Source organism: Pseudophryne corroboree, chromosome 8 (genome assembly GCF_028390025.1).
Source record: "Pseudophryne corroboree isolate aPseCor3 chromosome 8, aPseCor3.hap2, whole genome shotgun sequence".
Lineage (NCBI taxonomy): Eukaryota > Metazoa > Chordata > Amphibia > Anura > Myobatrachidae > Pseudophryne > Pseudophryne corroboree.
Window position 1 is genome coordinate 231,078,151 of NC_086451.1, and position 19,367 is coordinate 231,097,517.

At 45.6% G+C, this 19,367-nt stretch overlaps 1 long non-coding RNA gene across 2 annotated transcripts in view; it reads left to right on the forward strand.

The window, feature by feature from the left end:
* The window catches only part of LOC134947646 (uncharacterized), a 65,302-nt gene that overhangs the window by 37,109 nt on the left and 8,826 nt on the right, over positions 1-19,367 (forward strand). The window contains exon 3 of one of the 2 annotated variants that reach the window (XR_010182678.1): positions 18,207-18,340. This is a non-coding gene — a long non-coding RNA (uncharacterized LOC134947646). Of the gene's footprint in view, positions 1-18,206; positions 19,338-19,367 lie in introns of those variants that run through there. The other variant, XR_010182677.1, reaches the window with a different exon arrangement.

A 19,367-nucleotide genomic window follows, 5' to 3' on the forward strand; every position in this document is an offset into this window, starting at 1 on the left:
CATGTGCCGATATATCCTCCACATCAGGCTTTCCTCAGGTTTGCGATACAGGAGTCTCATTACCAGTTTCAGACGTTGCCATTTGGGCTTTCCACGGCTCCGAGGATTTTCACCAAGGTCATGGCAGAAATGATGGTTCTTCTTCGCAAACAAGGTGTTTCAATTATCCTGTACTTGGACGATCTCCTGATAAAGGCGAGGTCCAAGGAACGATTGCTGAGAAGTGTAGAGTTGTCACTATCGGTTCTGCGACAGCACGGTTGGGTGCTCAATTTGCCGAAGTTCCAGTTGATTCCGACCACTCGGCTTCCTTTTCTGGGCATGATTCTGGACACGGAGTTACAGAAGGTATTCCTTCCAGAAGAAAAGGCTCGGGAACTGCAGACGATGGTCAGAAAACTTCTGAAGCCGACGAGTGTGTCGATCCATTATTGTACTCGGGTTCTGGGGAAGATAGTTGCGGCGTACGAAGCCATTCCATTTGGCAGATTTCACGCCCGCGTGTTTCAGTGGGACTTGCTGAGCAAATGGTCCGGATCTCATCTACACATTCACCGGAAGATAAGTCTATCTCCCAGAGCCAGAATTTCTCTCCTGTGGTGGCTACAAGCTCATCACCTCCTGGGGGGACGCCGATTCGGTATCCAGGATTGGGTACTTCTGACGACAGATGCAAGTCTCCGGGGCTGGGGCGCAGGCACCCAAGGAAGAAACTTCCAGGGAAAATGGTCGCTTCAGGAAGCCTGTCTCCACATAAATATTCTCGAGTTAAGAGCCATTTACAACGGCCTGCTCCAAACAAGAAGTCTTCTGCAGGATCGACCGGTCCTGGTACAGTCAGACAACATCACAGCGGTGGCCCATATAAACCGGCAAGGCGGAACGAGGAACAGAGCGGCAATGGCGGAGGCCACAAAGATCCTTCGATGGGTGGAACAACACGTCAGCGCACTGTCAGCAGTTTTCCTACCGGGGGTGGACAACTGGGAAGCGGATTTCCTCAGCAGACACGACCTCCATCCGGGAGAGTGGGCTCGGCACCAAGAGGTATTTGCAGAAGTGACAGGACGCTGGGGAATTCCGTTGATAGACATGATGGCGTCTCGGCTCAACAAGAAGATCCAGAGGTATTGTTCCAGGTCAAAGGACCCACAAGCCACTGCAGTGGACGCCCTGGTGTCTCCGTGGGTCTTCCAGTCGGTGTATGTGTTCCCTCCACTTCCTCTCATTCCAAAGGTGCTGGGGATCATTCGTCGAGCAAAGGTTCAGGCGATTCTCGTCGTTCCAGACTGGCCAAGAAGGTCCTGGTACCCGGATCTTCAGGACTTGCTGGTGGAAGATCCTTGGCCGCTTCCTCTAAGATTGGATCTGTTGTTGCAGGGTCCATGCGTGTTTCCAGACTTACCGCGGCTGCGTTTGACGGCATGGAGGTTGAGCGCCAGATCTTAGCTCGTAAGGGTATTCCCAGGGATGTCATTCCAACTCTCATTAAGGCTTGGATAGAGGTTATGGCGAAACACTATCACCGTATCTGGAGGAAGTATGTTTCCTGGTGTGAGCTTAAAAAGGCTCCTGCGGAGGATTTTCACTTGGGTCGTTTTCTCCACTTTTTACAGGCGGGCGTAGATGCAGGCCTGAAATTGGGTTCCATCAAAGTGCAAATTTCGGCTTTGTCTATTTTTTTTCAAAAAGAGTTAGCTGCCCTTCCAGAGTTTCAGACCTTTGTGAAGGGTGTAATGCATATCAATCCGCCGTTTGTACCTCCTGTAGCTCCATGGGACCTTGATGTCGTCTTACGGTTTCTCATGTCTTCCTGGTTTGAACCTTTGCGTAAGGTTGAGTTGAAATTTCTCACTTGGAAGGTCGTTATACTTTTGGCGTTGGCATCTGCCAGGCGAGTGTCGGAATTGGCAGCTTTATCTCATAAGAGCCCGTACTTGATTTTTCATTCGGATAGGGCGGAATTGAGGACTCGTCAACAATTTCTACCAAAGGTGGTTTCTTCATTTCACATTAACCAACCTATTGTGGTTCCGGTAGCTAAGGAAGAGGTGGCGATTCCAAAATCTCTGGATGTTGTAAGAGCGTTAAAAGTATATGTTTCTAGGACAGCTGTTACTAGAAAAACTGAAGCGTTGTTTGTTTTGTATGCGGCCAACAAGGTTGGTCATCCCGCTTCAAAACAGACTATTGCACGCTGGATTTGTAGTACGATCCAGCAGGCCCATTCTTCGGTCGGACTGCTGGTGCCGAAATCGGTTAAAGCCCATTCTACCAGGAAAGTGGACTCATCTTGGGCGGCTGCCCGAGGTGTCTCGGCGCTACAGCTTTGCCGAGCAGCTACTTGGTCGGGTTCGAACACTTTTGCTAAGTTCTATAAGTTTGATACCCTGGCTGATGAGGACCTGAAGTTTGCTCAGTCGGTGCTGCAGAGTCGTCCGCACTCTCCCGCCCGTTTTGGAGCTTTGGTATAATCCCCATGGTCCTTTTGGAGTCCCCAGCATCCTCTAGGACGTAAGAGAAAACAGGATTTTGGTACTCACCGTTAAATCCTTTTCTCCTAGTCCGTAGAGGATGCTGGGCGCCCGTCCCAGTGCGGACTATTACTTGCAGTGTGTTTTCTTACTGGTTAAGTTAGTTTATACACGAGTTGTGTATTGGTTTGTTGCAGATGGTTGCTGGAGTTTTATGCATACTGTTATCTGGTTTGGCGTTATTCCGGTTGTACGGTATGTTTATGGTGTGGGCTGGTAGTTTGGTAGCCCTTAGTTAAAACAAAAATCTTTCCTTGTACTGTCCGTCTCTCCTGGGCACAGTTCCTATAACTGAGGTCTGGAGGAGGGGCAGAGAGGGAGGAGCCAGTTCACACCCAGTTTTAAGTCTTTTTAGTGTGCCCAAGCTCCTGCGGATCCTGTCTATACCCCACAGTCCTTTTGGAGTCCCCAGCATCCTCTACGGACTAGGAGAAAAGGATTTAACGGTGAGTACCAAAATCCTGTTATATTGGGATCTCACTGAGCGCCTGTCGGTGTTTTACCACATTCATTCAACTTGCAATAGAACTTCTGGTCACAGGGAAGGCCCAAGTTATAACCCATAGGCAGCACGTGAAGGGTGCGCAGCTGAACCACACCAACTACCTGTTCAATCGGGATGTAATCATGTCACTATACTGACGCCGGAATCCCGACCGCTCGAAATCTCAACAGTCGGCATGCCGACTAACAGGGACTATTCCCACTCGTGGGTCTCCATGACACCCATAGCGTGGGAATAGAACAAGGGGCTTCGTTGCGCTTGTCCCCCCGCCGGCAATCTGACGGCTGGGATCCCGGCTTCGGTATGTTGACCGCTGGGATCCCAGACGCCAGTAACCCAATCCCAACCCATTCAATCTGCCCAAAGCGGGAGGTTAGACGGGTTTAGGCATTTTAGGCAGATAAACCCAGTCTGTTTGGAACGATGGGCGCACAGACACAATTGAGTTGTGACAATTGTTTTGGTGTCTAAAAAGTTGCGTTTAGACTGGATTTTTAGACACCCAGAACAATAGAATCGGCCCCACTGACTGCTGCCGTAACCGCACTGGTAATAGAACCGGCAAGAGTGAGGGAAGGAGTGAGAGCAATAGGATGAGAGAGTAAGTGGCATTTATAGACTATGAAAGCCTAAATGTAAGGCCAGAGCTTACATATTGGTCCTAGCTGGTGATTCCTCCAAACCTTGGCATGCCACTTACACCTGTTCCCTGTGACACTCTAGTTGGAATATACCATTCTGGTTTCTAGTATGGCAGGGGGTCCCGGTGCTACAGCTGTTAGGTTGGTGCAGAGTGAGTTGGGTCATACCTGGATGTAGGGTATATGGCAGGTCTGGTCCAGGTACTGTAGCTGGCTGAGATCAGCAAGCCAGGTAGGTATCCGGTCTTTAGGTCGACACGCGTGACAATGTTAAATTCCCTTGTCGTATAAACAACCCTTTATGAAGCTAAGAACACTGTACGCTGTTTACTTAAGAAGTACCGTAATGGTACGCTAGTTGCGTAACGATCGCTCAGCCGTAGGCGAGACGCTCAAGCGTCACGTTCGCTCACGGCCCAGCGATCACAGGACACGTTATTGGCTATGACTAGAGTAATGATTCGCTATGGCGTAGCGGACGCTCGAGACCACGAGGAGATCACCAGCGGCGCAGACGCTCACAACGCTATACCTTTATGTCTAAACCTTATACCAATGAAATACACGGAATACCTTAATGTGAATACAGGGTGTAAGTGCAACCTTGTGTAACCTGACAATAGTTTTTGTATGCAGCCCTGCGCTGCCAGTTAAAAGCAGCCTGTTTGCAACACGTGGGATATTCCCTTATTTATCCCTATGAACCACACGAAATATACACAAGCAATAGATGGTTGCAGACTAGCGCTGAGTTTAAAAATAATGAAATTTATAAACAACTTGAGACTTTTCAATCTTCGTCCAAAGTTTCTTTCAAGCTCTTTCCACACATCAGAAAGACACTCACTTTATTATTCTGTCTCGCTTTCATGTAAAGGTATCTTTCTATCACCATACATCCACGGTACACTTCACTTGCAATGGACTTAGCTATTGGAATAACACTTACATTAGTGTCCTATCCCGCGTCCACATCAAGGTATCTTTCGTATCCCTCACAGTAGGGGCGGCAGGAATAAGGCAGACCAGTATTTTTCCAAAAAAACACACGGCTTCTTTATTCATCCAATACAGCAAGTAAGTGATCTGGTATGATGGTTAGCAGCAAACTTCAACGCATTTCGGGGATACCCTCCCCTTCCTCAAGAAGTTTACTTCTTGAGGAAGGGGAGGGTATCCCCGAAATGCGTTGAAGTTTGCTAACCATCATACCAGATCACTTACTTGCTGTATTGGATGAATAAAGAAGCCGTGTGTTTTTTTGGAAAAATACTGGTCTGCCTTATTCCTGCCGCCCCTACTGTGAGGGATACGAAAGATACCTTGATGTGGACGCGGGATAGGACACTAATGTAAGTGTTATTCCAATAGCTAAGTCCATTGCAAGTGAAGTGTACCGTGGATGTATGGTGATAGAAAGATACCTTTACATGAAAGCGAGACAGAATAATAAAGTGAGTGTCTTTCTGATGTGTGGAAAGAGCTTGAAAGAAACTTTGGACGAAGATTGAAAAGTCTCAAGTTGTTTATAAATTTCATTATTTTTAAACTCAGCGCTAGTCTGTAACCTTGTGTAACCTGACTAACTACAAAGCTGCTTGAGCGTCACCGACGCTCAAGTGAACACTTAACACTATAGAAAATACACAGATACTGGTTTAGGTTCCAAAGCCTATTAACTGTATTATATCTAGTATACTTGTAAAAAAGGGATAACAGTACAAATGATACACTACAATATAACAGAGACTTCCTAACCACAGAACTAAACAATACTATCTAATACAATACAATACTAGTCTAGGGGAGATACGAGAGAGAGAGAGAGAGAAGGGAAAGAGAGAGAGGGAGACGGAGAGAGATGAGAGAAATTGGCTCACAGAAAGACAATGATAACGGAGAGAAACTTACGCACAAGGGTAAACGATCGCATGCGCCTGGACATCCAGCACCCGATTTTCAGCAATGAGAACCGTTGAAGAGTGAGAGCTGGATGTGGTCGGCCTGCCTATTTATGCCCCACACACAATGCAATCCTACAGTCCCTACAATCCCATTGTCCATTGGACGTCGGAATTCGGCCCTGCATCATAACAAAAGGTCATAGGTTGATTCATACAGGTGGACTGTGACGATTTCAAACAGCTCAGGTGGGTGGGGAACTAGGTTTCCCGCCGCATACCTGAGTATGAGTAAATAGTAGAAATGGACATAAACTTCTTATGTCCATAACTATTCGCACGAGCGATTAATACGCTCCAAACCAACACCGGAATATTGCTAATTAAATACTCTTCCGATGGGTACCAAACACTGCTGTATGATTCCTGTTAGACCCTTCGTACGATACAAAGAGGGATTCCTTAGCTCAGGGACCTTCTATATTAACCAAACTATCAGAGACTATCAAAGGGACCATGATCTATAAACTACATTAATTGTGAAAATATGTAACGAATGAGTCGCACGCTACGACTACATAAACTCTACCGTAAATACGCATACCGCGCCTGCGAGTGCACGCTATTGCGGGTATGCGCCTTCACGGGAGAGCGTACGCATGCGCAGCACGGACCAGTGTGCGGTGCAAATATGGCAACGTGCATAGAGACATTTTTCTGACTTTGACAGTCCACCCTTTGGCAGTCAATAATAACTGCCACAAAACATTTAAGGAGAAAAATGCAAGTCAGGGGTTAATTGATTTCCATGGTTGGGTAAGGGAGGAGAGAGGAGAAGGTGTGAAGAGGGTATGACCTAGTGAGATAGCAGAAGCATGTGTGTATGAATCCATGTTTGGAGGGTCATGTATCATCGTGCCGTACGTGTGGTAAATCAAGCTTCGAGGTATTGCGAAGTATACATTTGAATTCCTTCTTATCCTGTGGTACAGGTCTGTGGATGGGCTGTCAAACTTTACCGAGCTCTTTTCGGATTTTGAACAAAATGGGGAGCACATTTTAGTTGATGATACATGAATGGGGGAGGTATGTGGTTGCTGATATCTGTGCCTGTATTCCCTATCGTCTATGTGTGTCATTACCTGAGGGTTGTAGAGATGAAGATAAAGAACACTTATGGAAAATGCAATGATATTCTATGTCAGGGAAATGTACATCTGTCGTCGAAGTTGTGTTCGGTATCTGTTGAGAGTCGTCTTCTTTGCGCTGTATTGCTCCTTGGGCATGAGCAAATAGCTTTGTCTGAGCCATCAGATTTACAAAAAATGTTGGGCTAGCGTGAGTTTAAAAGTACTAGGGAAACTGGGGAACCATGGCAAAGTTCATCAAGTGTCCATATTTAAAGTTGTCAAATCTTCTTCTTTGGTCAATCCGTTGTCTGTATACATCTCGTCTCGTCAGCTTCCTCGTCCAAGGGGGTCTTTGTATCTTGGAGAAAAGCAGAAAAACAGGTGAAAGAAACGGACCGTATAATCGCATTTTCATCACATCCTGGTTTCTATCATTGGGTCATAAATCAAATCCAGGTTAATTACGGTTTCCTCACTCCTCAAGCTCATCACTTTTGTACTTTGTTTGCACCTCATTAAAGCCTGTCCGCATCTAAATATCAATCCAATCGATATAACGACACCCAAGATACATAGTAGAAACTTTCCAACATCCATTATGACTCCTTGAGCCCAGTCCCCCAAACCGGAGAACCAATTTCGCGGGTTCAACCATGACACCCAACCAGTCAGCTCATTACCTACAGCAGCAAGGGTGAGATTGTGTTTTCGGCGAAATTCCCACTTTAATTGGAGAATATCGTCCATCTTTTGGTCTATGACCTCTACCGGATCCTCGGTGCTATTGGTGATATACGTGCAACACTTTATGCCGTACTGTGTTGCTAATGTAACACAATATCCGCCTGTTACTGCTGTAAGATAATTAAGAACCATCCTATGCTGAACTAGTTCTGTTTTATAAGCTTGAAGCTCTCTTCCAGTGTATCTAAACGTGTCATCATACATTTCAGTGATATTATCTAACAAATTGGCGAGTGCGGAAATGTATCTATAATTCATCACTCCCCGAGCGGTACGAGTGAAATCTAACGCTACCAGAACCTGAATCCCGGTGGATTCATGGATAAGATCAGAGGCCGGATGCTCTAACCTTTCTGACAGTTGTCTTTTAACTCGGTGCTCGTAATGAGTGTGAGTATAAGGAGCTTGGGCACCACGGTGTATGTCCTTCATTTTGTCATGTGTAACAGTCATCACTTCAGGCAATACTTTTCCAATATAACACAATCCTTCAGAGTTTGGGGCAAGCCACTTGTACGCCTTTCTCCCGCATATGAAATATGCGTCATCGGGGAGAACATATGGGACGGAGAAGGACGTGACCATGTTACAAACCTTCCAGGTGAAATCTCCTGACCCTAATTCTTCCATCTGTCTAATGCACGTTTCAGTTTGTACGATATGTGCACAGTATCCTGGTGATACCTCTCCAACTCTAGTAATCCTATTTCCTAAGGTATATCGATACCGGAAAGATTTTCCTCTACTGGCTATGTGGCGTACCAGCTCTGTATCTGTAGGCATTCTATCTGCTCTGTGTGAAAAGGTCATGGTAAGGTTGCTCCATGACACTTCCCAATTTCCCGGTTTTCTGGGATTGGAGATATTGAAACATAAGAGGGACCTATCCACATGGTATTGGTGGAGCTTCAAACTAGGAGGGCTGGAGATATTAAACCTCCGGTCCACCGGTCTCCCACCACTTAGCTCAAGTACCTCCCCTAACGTTAAAGGAAATGGTACTAGCCCTGATTTGCTGTGACCCTGAGGTACTTGAGAGCATACCCAACAATCTGTTTGGTTTAACACGTTACCCACTAAGGAGTGATAGTCACTCAATGGATGCCGGTCTATATGGATATTAAAACTAGATTGGCATTTCTTTATGCATCCATCTTCAACCAGATTATCACAGAGCCTACAGATACAATTTTCTTCAGCTAACAATCCATCACAATTTCTTCTATCGGATCGTTTTCTGATACTCGCCTTTGCTTGTTGGTTTGGTTGATCTTGGAAAACTACGCCTCCATCATCATAATCGGAACCCATTCCAGAACCTCTCTCGACCTCTATGGTACTCTCGCCGGAACAGACTGCTCTGGTCAACATCATGGTTAACATCAAAATCCGGATCACAGTCTCTTGGGGCAAGTCCATCTTTGAGGAGGAAATAGAGAAGAATGAGAAGGGGGAAAAAGAAATTTCAAGGAAGAGGGGATGGGAAGTGGAGAAAAACAATAAAAGGGAGAAGGGAGTCGACAACTGCTTTTGGTCTTCAAGGCTCAGGTGCCGCCTCAGTCCTCCTGGAACAGACACTCTAGTGATACAACCTCTACCGTCTGTTCCTTATCACGGGACTTCTCTGGATCAGCAACCTTTTTGCAGTGGGATGAATGGACCCAAGTCTCTCTCTCAGCCACCTTCAATGCTGTGGTGCTAGTCAATAAGACCTGGTATGGTCCTTCCCATCTATCAATAAGACAACCTGAGCGTAGAAAATTTCGTATCATTACATAATCCCCAGGTTCAATGTCATGACAATTACTATCTGGTAAATCAGGAATCATCAACTTCAGATTATCATTTTGATTCCTCAACTGCTTACTCATGTTAATCAAGTACTTTACAGTTACTTCATTGTTACATTTCAAATCATCCTGAGGGTTAATCATGACATGCGGTTGTCGACCAAACAAGATTTCAAAAGGAGACAGATTAAGAGGGGACCTGGGAGTGGTTCTGATGCTATACAAAACAATGGGTAAAGCTTCTGGCCACGTCAATCCTGTCTCTGCCATTACTTTACTCAATTTATTTTTAATAGTGCTGTTCACTCTTTCGACCTTCGCGCTCGCCTGTGGACGGTACGGAGTGTGCAGCTTGCTATCAATTCCCATCAACTTACACATTCCTTGAAAGACATCACCTGTAAAATGGGTACCCCTATCACTTTCAATGATTCTAGGGATACCATATCTACATACAAATTCCTGCACAATTTTCTTAGCTGTAAACATAGCGGTATTTGTAGCTGCTGGAAAAGCTTCGACCCAATTCGAGAAAACATCTATACAAACAAGTACATATTTCAAATTTCGACATGGGGGTAATTGAATGAAGTCAATTTGTATTACCTGGAAAGGGCCGCCGGCAGGTGGGATATGGGATGGTTCTGTAGGTATTGCTTTTCCAATATTCTTTCTCAGACAGGTAAGGCATGACATTGCTCTTTTACTCGCATGAGAGGAGAATCCTGGGGCGCACCAGTATGCTCTTACCAATTTGCACATCCCCTCCTTGCCTAGATGAGTCAGCCCGTGAGCTGCTTCAGCCAGACATGGAAGGTATGCCCTGGGGGCCACTGGTTTACCATGTCCATCCGTCCAGAGCCCTGAGGACTCCTGGCCGTATCCCTTTGCCTTCCAGACTGCTCTTTCCTGTGTGGAACACAAATTCTGCATCTCACACAACTTCTGTGTGTTGATGGTGTTAAATACCATCAGTTGTGTGGTGTCTGTCTGTATGGGGGTAGCAGCTGCAAGCTTTGCGGCTTCGTCTGCTCGGCTGTTACCAAGGGATACTGGGTCTTGGCTATATGTATGTGCTTTACATTTGATAACAGCCACTCTGTCGGGTTCCTGTATCGCTGTTAGAAGCCTTTTTATGTGAGCTGCATGCGCTATCGGTGTACCAGCCGCCGTCATGAAATTTCTGAGCCGCCATAGGGCTCCGAAATCATGTACTACCCCGAAGGCGTATCTAGAATCGGTGTAGATATTGGCTGACTTACCCTTAGCCAATTCACATGCTCTGGTTAGGGCGACCAGTTCAGCAACCTGGGCTGAGTGAGGTGGGCCTAGCGGTTCCGCTTCTATGGTGTCTTGGTCATCTACGACTGCGTATCCAGTACACAAGTCTCCCGAGTCTGACTGTCTATGACAACTACCGTCCGTGTAGAACGTTAGTTCTGCATCTTCCAGTGGATTGTCACTGATGTCAGGCCTTGCGGTAAAATTTTGGGTCAAATATTCCATACAATCATGTGTATCTCCCTTTGCATTAAATCCTCCTTCCCCATCACTCTCACCTTCCACCCTTTGTGCCTGACCAGGCACACCTGGGAGAAATGTTGCAGGATTTAATGCACTGCATCTCCTTATGGTGATGTTTACTGGGGCCATTAATGCCAATTCCCATCTTGTAAACCTTGCTGATGAGACGTGTCTGGTTTGGGCAGAATTCAGTAAGGCAGATACCGCATGTGGTGTATGGATTGTGAGGTTGTGGCCTAGCACGACATCTTCGCTTTTCGTCACTAGCAATGCTATCGCCGCAACGCTACGCAAGCATGTGGGGAGGGATCGCGCTACCGTGTCTAGCTGGGCGCTGTAGTATGCGACTGGCCTGCTGGCGTCACCGTGTTTTTGGGTTAGTACACCTGCCGCGCACCCAGCACTTTCTGTTCCGTATAGTTCAAAGGGTTTCCCATAGTCTGGCATACCTAGTGCTGGTGCCTGCGTTAGGCACTGTTTGAGTCTCTCAAATGCTGTTTCGGATTCGTCTGTATGCGAAATCCGGTCAGGTTTGTTTGAAGAGACCATTTCCTGCAAAGGTAACGCCAATATGGAAAACCCTGGGATCCAGTTACGGCAATACCCACACATTCCTAAAAACGTCCTGATCTGTTGCTGGGTTTGTGGCAGTGTCATGTCTCTAATGGCTTGGATTCTATCAGTGGTCAGGTGTCTCAGTCCTTGTGTTAGACAGTGTCCCAAATATTTTACCTTAGTTTGGCATAATTGTAACTTGTCTTTGGAAACCTTGTGACCTGTGTCTGAAAGATGAAACAGGAGCTGTTTCGTATCCTTCAGAGATGCTTCCAGTGAATCTGAACACAGTAATAAATCGTCCACATACTGTATCAATACTGATCCACTGTCTGGTTGGAAAGACTGTAAACAATCATGCAAAGCCTGAGAAAATATACTTGGACTATCTATGAAACCTTGGGGTAACCGAGTCCACGTGTATTGGACTCCTCTGTATGTGAATGCAAACAAATATTGGCTGTCAGGGTGCAGAGGTACCGAAAAGAAAGCGGAGCAGAGGTCAATAACAGTGAAAAATTTGGCAGTGGGAGGAATTTGCATTAGGATGACAGCTGGATTAGGCACTACGGGGAACTGACTTTCAACTATTTTGTTAATCCCCCTTAGATCCTGCACTAGCCTGTAACCCCTCCCCCCACTCTTTTTAACAGGGAAGATGGGACTATTGGCTGTGCTGGACGTTCTTACCAGAATGCCCTGTTGCAGCAAGCGTTCTATTACTGGGAAAACTCCTAACTCCACCTCTGGCTTCAGAGGATACTGTGGGATTTTTGGAGCTATCCTACCATCTTTTACTTGTACAACTACTGGAGCTACGTTTGCCATTAATCCAGTGTCCTGTCCATCTTTTGTCCAAAGTGACTCTGGTATCTGAGAGGTCATCTCTTCTACTTGGGATGGGTTCCTATTTGTCATAATGGAATGTGACATTAATTTTGATGGGGAGTCTAACATGTCTCGTACCTCCTGAGCGTGATTCTCAGGAATGTCCAAGAATACACCTTCAGGAGTACAATAAATGACGCAACCCATTTTACATAGTAAGTCTCTCCCCAGGAGATTAGTTGGTGCCGATGCAGCCAGCAAAAAGGAATGCTTGGTATGCAAAGGCCCTATTGTAATCTCGGCTGGTTTGCTAACAGGGTAGTGCTGGACTACTCCTGTTACTCCCATGGCTGGAATTGTCCTACCAGTGGTTCTCATGCCCACTGTCGAATTTATCACTGACTTGGCCGCCCCTGTGTCTACAAGAAAGTTTAAAGTTTTACCAGCTACATTGATTGCAATCTCTGGTTCGCTTCCAAGACTGGCAATCAATTTAACTGGCTGCAGATTACAGGTGTGGCCACACCCCTATTGGGTATGCTGACCTCCCTGAATCCCATTGGCAGCAACTGCTTGTGGGGGAGTTAGCTGGGAACTACCAGAGGCCTGCCAGTCTCTGTTCGGGGGATATCTTTTTGTTTCCCCTGTATGTGGCTCAAAACTCCGCCTCTGTGGACCCTGCTCCCAATGTCGTGTGTTGTGTTGTTGTCTAGGGGGTTGAAAAGATCTTTGTACATTCTTTGTTCTACATTCTCGTGCAAAGTGTCCCGGTCTGTTACAAGAAAAACATGTTATTACACTTGCCTTACCCACAGGATTCGGTGGTACATACGCAGGCTGCCTTGTGGTCAGCGCCTGTATACTTACGGACATCAACTTATCACTTTGCGACTCCCTGTGTCTAGTGATGTTTTTGTCGTGATCAACAGCAGCCTCTCTCAAGGTGGACACTGACAGACCTCGCCAACATGGTTGTGTGGTCTGTACCCTAGCTTTTAATGTTTCTTTCAAACCATCCATCAGTACAGATACTGCTACTTCTCGATGGTTTGGGTTGGTCTTAATGTCTTCTATACCAGTGTATTTTGCCATTTCTGATAGTGCCCGGTGGAAATATTCTGCTGCCGTTTCGGACTCCTTTTGCTTAATGGAAAATATTTTATTCCATTTAACAACGGCTGGGAAATACTCCTTTAGCTGTAAATTTATCCTTTTTACATTATCCTGGTCGTACACATCTGTAAGCGGTACATCTTTATCTAGTCCACAATCAGCCAAGAATTTAACTGAGTCGACATTGGAAGGTAAGCAAGCTCTTAGCACTATCTGCCAATCCTTATTATTGGGCTCTAAAGTGTTTCCTAGATCCCTGATGTATTTTTGGCTTGCCACTAAATCTTTTCTGGGGTCTGGGAATTCAGACACTATGGTCCTCAATTCCATTCTAGTGAACGGGCAATACATGGCAATGTTCCTGACGGGTGTGGCTCCTGATGCATCTGTTTTCCCATTGGGAACTACTATCACCTTTACAGGAGCAATTCTAACAGCCTCATTCTGCGTAGATTCTACAACTTGTGGTACAATTGTTTCAGTGTAATGCATGGTGCCGTACTTACCCGTTGACACGACCTCACCTATCCCTCCGTTAGGGGCCTTAACTAATCTCGTGGGTGGTGCAGTTCCTACTGTGGTTTCTGATATGGTGGCCGCTAGAGAGAGCGCTGAAATTGTTGCCGAATCTTCTTCTTGATCACACTCCTGAGGAAGGTTCAAAACAGGGTACATCTTGCACGGGTTAATACTTGCATGAGTTATTTGGTTAACATCATTAACATTTACAGGGTTACTAAGAGTTTGTGTTTTACAACCCAGTGCGTTTCTCTCCGTAATCAGCTTCTCTCCTGCAATGTATGGTGGAGGTGGAGCTGTGGCTATCAGCTTCCTGACTGCCCCAGATCCCGCCGCCAGAGCCAAACCTCTCTGTATCTCACCTTCCTGGTGCCATAACTGTAAGTAATCATGATGCTGAATTCGTCTCTTTGTTGATTTTACGAGACATATCCTCCTCCTTAAATTTTGTAACACGTCTGGACTGAAGCTACCTATTCTTGGGAATTTGTCCCTGTCTTGTACAGTCATTCTCTCCCATTCATCACATAAAGATTCGGTGTGACTTCCATATTTTTCACACATTACATATCGTGCCGACCCAACTGGTCGGTTCACAGAATCAACCTGAACCAGGGTTGATCGCCCCCTACCTGAGCAACTGGCCCCCATAGTCTGCAGGTGTTGCTTAGTCCTCCTTGGATTTCTGTATCAAGGTTTTCAGCAAGCCTTTACAGACAACCAAATTACTCCACAGTAGGCCGGCGGTGGCGGTTTACCGAGTACCCCACTCACTCGCCCACCTCGACCAATACGACCTGATCACACCGATATGGTGCTGGCGTACTCGATACAGGGCCCCTATGGAACCTCCAGTTTACTGGAACATATGAGGGTTACCCGCAGGACACTTACTCTTTCCAGTAAAGGTGGGGTTGTTAGATAGTTCCTGAGTGACCAGCGAACTTCCCTTCCAAAAATAAAAAATTACACAAATCACGTCAGAATGTACAGATAGCGTTTGTGACCACTTAACTCTAATGGTATTAGGTCAGATTACTAACTACTGCACACAATTACGTGTGGTCCAATCGTTCAGTACACAAGCACTACTTGTCATGTACTGAAAGATCAATGGAATTGATGTTTCCGGCCGCGATTCCTTCAGCAAGAGCTTATGGCCTATATGGGTTCTGCACCAACACCCCAGGCGTTGTGCCACTGGACTTTTATAGCGGACCTCTTTAGTACCTTACGACCTCCTGGTCTTGTTACCTTCTGTTAATGACCTCCTGGTCTGTTACCTTATGGTCCGCTATACTCTAATGCTCAAATATTATTTAACCAGGGATGCCTCCCTAGCCACCGTATATGTCACTTACACGTGTGTCCCTTGACGAGTACCCGACTTTCCTTTTGGTTCCACCTTAAAGTTATATAAACTTTTGTATACAAAACCACACTCACTCAACACATGTACACTTTTGTTTCTATATCTATTTCTGCGCAGAAATTGTCTTCAGTCCAACAGTGTTACTAATTAGGAGCAGGATCTGTTAAACTAAGTTTCAGATTTTTCCAAAAGTAGATTTGCGTTATTTACCGCGTCGCGTTATTTACCGCTGTGCGTTACTTATCGCCTTTGCGCTAATTCAACTTTTCGTGACTTGAGCTACGTGGGCGTAACCAGACGCTACGTTGCGTAATGTACGCTGCGTGCGTCTGCCGTTTGGATTGCGTACGCAAGTCTTTTGTTAGGGACACGTGTACGCAAAACAAAGATCCACCGTAACACAATTTCTACCTTTATCAATGTAGATGATCCCTGATCATCTACCGCACACCACACTGACTGCCTTATCTCCCAGACAAGCCGTGTGTTGGTCTATACTTTAACTATTACCTCTACTATGAAATAACAGCAAATCTCTTTTTGCACTTTCTATCAACTATAAAACTTGGCAAACAGGAATAGTGATATACGAAATTTGAAAAAGAAATACAGATAAATGTATGCGTGCGTGTATACGCAAGACAGAAGAAAAATAAAACAGTTTTAAAAGACACAAGCGTTTTGTTCTTACTTCCGGTTCCCGGATTCCTTCAGCACTCTTTATCTAAGCGAAGCAGACGCTTATCCAATCAGCACTGCAAGGAATATGATCCCGCCCTTTGCTGATGGATAATGTCTGCTGATCTACCTAGTGCAGATATGAGAAGGATAGGACGAGTCCCCAATTGACAATGTTAAATTCCCTTGTCGTATAAACAACCCTTTATGAAGCTAAGAACACTGTACGCTGTTTACTTAAGAAGTACCGTAATGGTACGCTAGTTGCGTAACGATCGCTCAGCCGTAGGCGAGACGCTCAAGCGTCACGTTCGCTCACGGCCCAGCGATCACAGGACACGTTATTGGCTATGACTAGAGTAATGATTCTCTATGGCGTAGCGGACGCTCGAGACCACGAGGAGATCACCAGCGGCGCAGACGCTCACAACGCTATACCTTTATGTCTAAACCTTATACCAATGAAATACACGGAATACCTTAATGTGAATACAGGGTGTAAGTGCAACCTTGTGTAACCTGACTAACTACAAAGCTGCTTGAGCGTCACCGACGCTCAAGTGAACACTTAACACTATAGAAAATACACAGATACTGGTTTAGGTTCCAAAGCCTATTAACTGTATTATATCTAGTATACTTGTAAAAAAGGGATAACAGTACAAATGATACACTACAATATAACAGAGACTTCCTAACCACAGAACTAAACAATACTATCTAATACAATACAATACTAGTCTAGGGGAGATACGAGAGAGAGAGAGAAGGGAAAGAGAGAGAGGGAGACGGAGAGAGATGAGAGAAATTGGCTCACAGAAAGACAATGATAACGGAGAGAAACTTACGCACAAGGGTAAACGATCGCATGCGCCTGGACATCCAGCACCCGATTTTCAGCAATGAGAACCGTTGAAGAGTGAGAGCTGGATGTGGTCGGCCTGCCTATTTATGCCCCACACACAATGCAATCCTACAGTCCCTACAATCCCATTGTCCATTGGACGTCGGAATTCGGCCCTGCATCATAACAAAAGGTCATAGGTTGATTCATACAGGTGGGCTGTGACGATTTCAAACAGCTCAGGTGGGTGGGGAACTAGGTTTCCCGCCGCATACCTGAGTATGAGTAAATAGTAGAAATGGACATAAACTTCTTATGTCCATAACTATTCGCACGAGCGATTAATACGCTCCAAACCAACACCGGAATATTGCTAATTAAATACTCTTCCGATGGGTACCAAACACTGCTGTATGATTCCTGTTAGACCCTTCGTACGATACAAAGAGGGATTCCTTAGCTCAGGGACCTTCTATATTAACCAAACTATCAGAGACTATCAAAGGGACCATGATCTATAAACTACATTAATTGTGAAAATATGTAACGAATGAGTCGCACGCTACGACTACATAAACTCTACCGTAAATACGCATACCGCGCCTGCGAGTGCACGCTATTGCGGGTATGCGCCTTCACGGGAGAGCGTACGCATGCGCAGCACGGACCAGTGTGCGGTGCAAATATGGCAACGTGCATAGAGACATTTTTCTGACTTTGACACGCGTTAGGCTGCTGAGTTGCAGTGAATAAAAACCTGCTGCCGTCACCACACCTGCTGGGCGTAGTTCTTACACGTGTCACACTAGATGTAAGAGGAAATACTCTATAGAGACTTGCACCTAGCTATCTCTCTACCTGTGACCCAGCACTATATTCTGCTTGTGTTACTATCCAATACGGAGATGGAATATACCCAGGACCAGGGACCTTATATCCATAATGAGTAACAATGACTTCTGCCTCCTGATTAGCTGCAGATGGAAATAACTGGTAATCTCCTTTGGCTTTGTCGTGTGTTCTGCAGACTTTGAGGGAGATGTATCAAAGCTTGGAGAGGGTTAAAGTACCAACCAATCAGCTCCTGTCATTTTATAGTGTTTGAAAAAAAGAGCTGATTGGTTCTATATCTCTCTCCAAGCGTTGATACATCTTCTCCTATGTCTGGCTTCCTGACCAGCTCCCAGTTCCACCATGTGCTAATACTGAGACCGTGTTCTCTGTAATGCACCCAATAACTGGGAGATCACAGACACCTCACTACTGACACATTGTCACTATACTTTTACTGTTTAATATAAAAAGAACCATGCCCCGGCTTCCAGCATTGCTGGTTTATATTACATGATGGTTCCTGGAATAGAGAAGTCAGAGTAATAGACACGTCAGCAATTCTTCTTTACCTGAGGCAGGATGATTATCTTGCTAGACTTTGCCCAATTATTATATAATATGTTGGCGACTGAAACAAGATGGATTTTCTCAAGAGTATAAAAGTTGTTGATTATATTTTTTGCTGATCTCTTAGGGGAACATTACCGACGCGTTTCATGTTATTCGTCTAGTGACAGCAGAGATGGTGGGGAATGAGCCAGACACTGATGGATAGAAAGGCGTCCTAATCACCACAGCCAGCATCGCTGCCTATGACGCACCGGTCAGGTGTTTACTGGAATATTTTATGTATTGTGTAATCCGTATGTATTATTTACACTGTGTTTAGGATACATTCCCCGTGCAGTAATTGAGGGTCTGAGTCACATGTAAAGGGGGAGCAATTCCAGCAATCAGTGATCCATGCAAATATCCACCTTATTCAGAGACCACTATACGTCTGTAACCTTATGTAACCTTACTCGCCCCCAGCCCCCCGCTTGTGACAGCAGCCATCAGCACCGGCCCTTTTCAGTAAGTGTGTCAGACACATCCCCTGTAACCTGAGTATGATATAACCCATTCATTATTACCATACACAGCGCCGGAGATATTCTGCATATCCAGATCTCTAGTCTGGGGTGTTGTTAGGAGACCCCCATTCTCTTCAGGCTGCCATTTAAGGTACCTATTGGTGCAATCCATAATCTGTATTCCCCCTTATCCCCCCACATTCAGTCCCTCGCCCAATCCTGCTGCTTCCACCTGCGTATTATCTACAGTATCAGCTCATTTCTTACATTAAAGATAATAAATCCCCTCATTCACCATCCCCATATCTCTCCCCTGGATTACTGTAATCACCTTACACTCCCACCCACTTGTCTCTGCCAATGACCCCTCCACTGCTTCCCCCGATCAGCTCTTGCCACTGGCATCTTCAGGATTTCTCCCCCTTTGTGTCCTCTCCTCCCGCAGAAAGTCAGCTGTTGCTGCTGTAGTAGAGCTCTCTCCTCCCCTTCTATTATCTAGTATATTAGTAACGAGATGTGCTAGTCTGTAACCATGTTACATGTATAACCCCTATGGACATTGCTGTGCAGCTCTGACGTGCTATATAAGTAAGCTGCCTACTGGCTCCCAGGCCTCAGACACATCCCCTCTTACCCCTGATAACATACACACAGGTACAGCACAGGGGGCAGTAAGGGTTATACTCGCCCTCCTAACGGCTGAGAATTGCGCTGTGTATGCATCAGTGATACCCAACATAAACCTTACATAAAATAACGACACGGAGACGTGTATTTGGCAG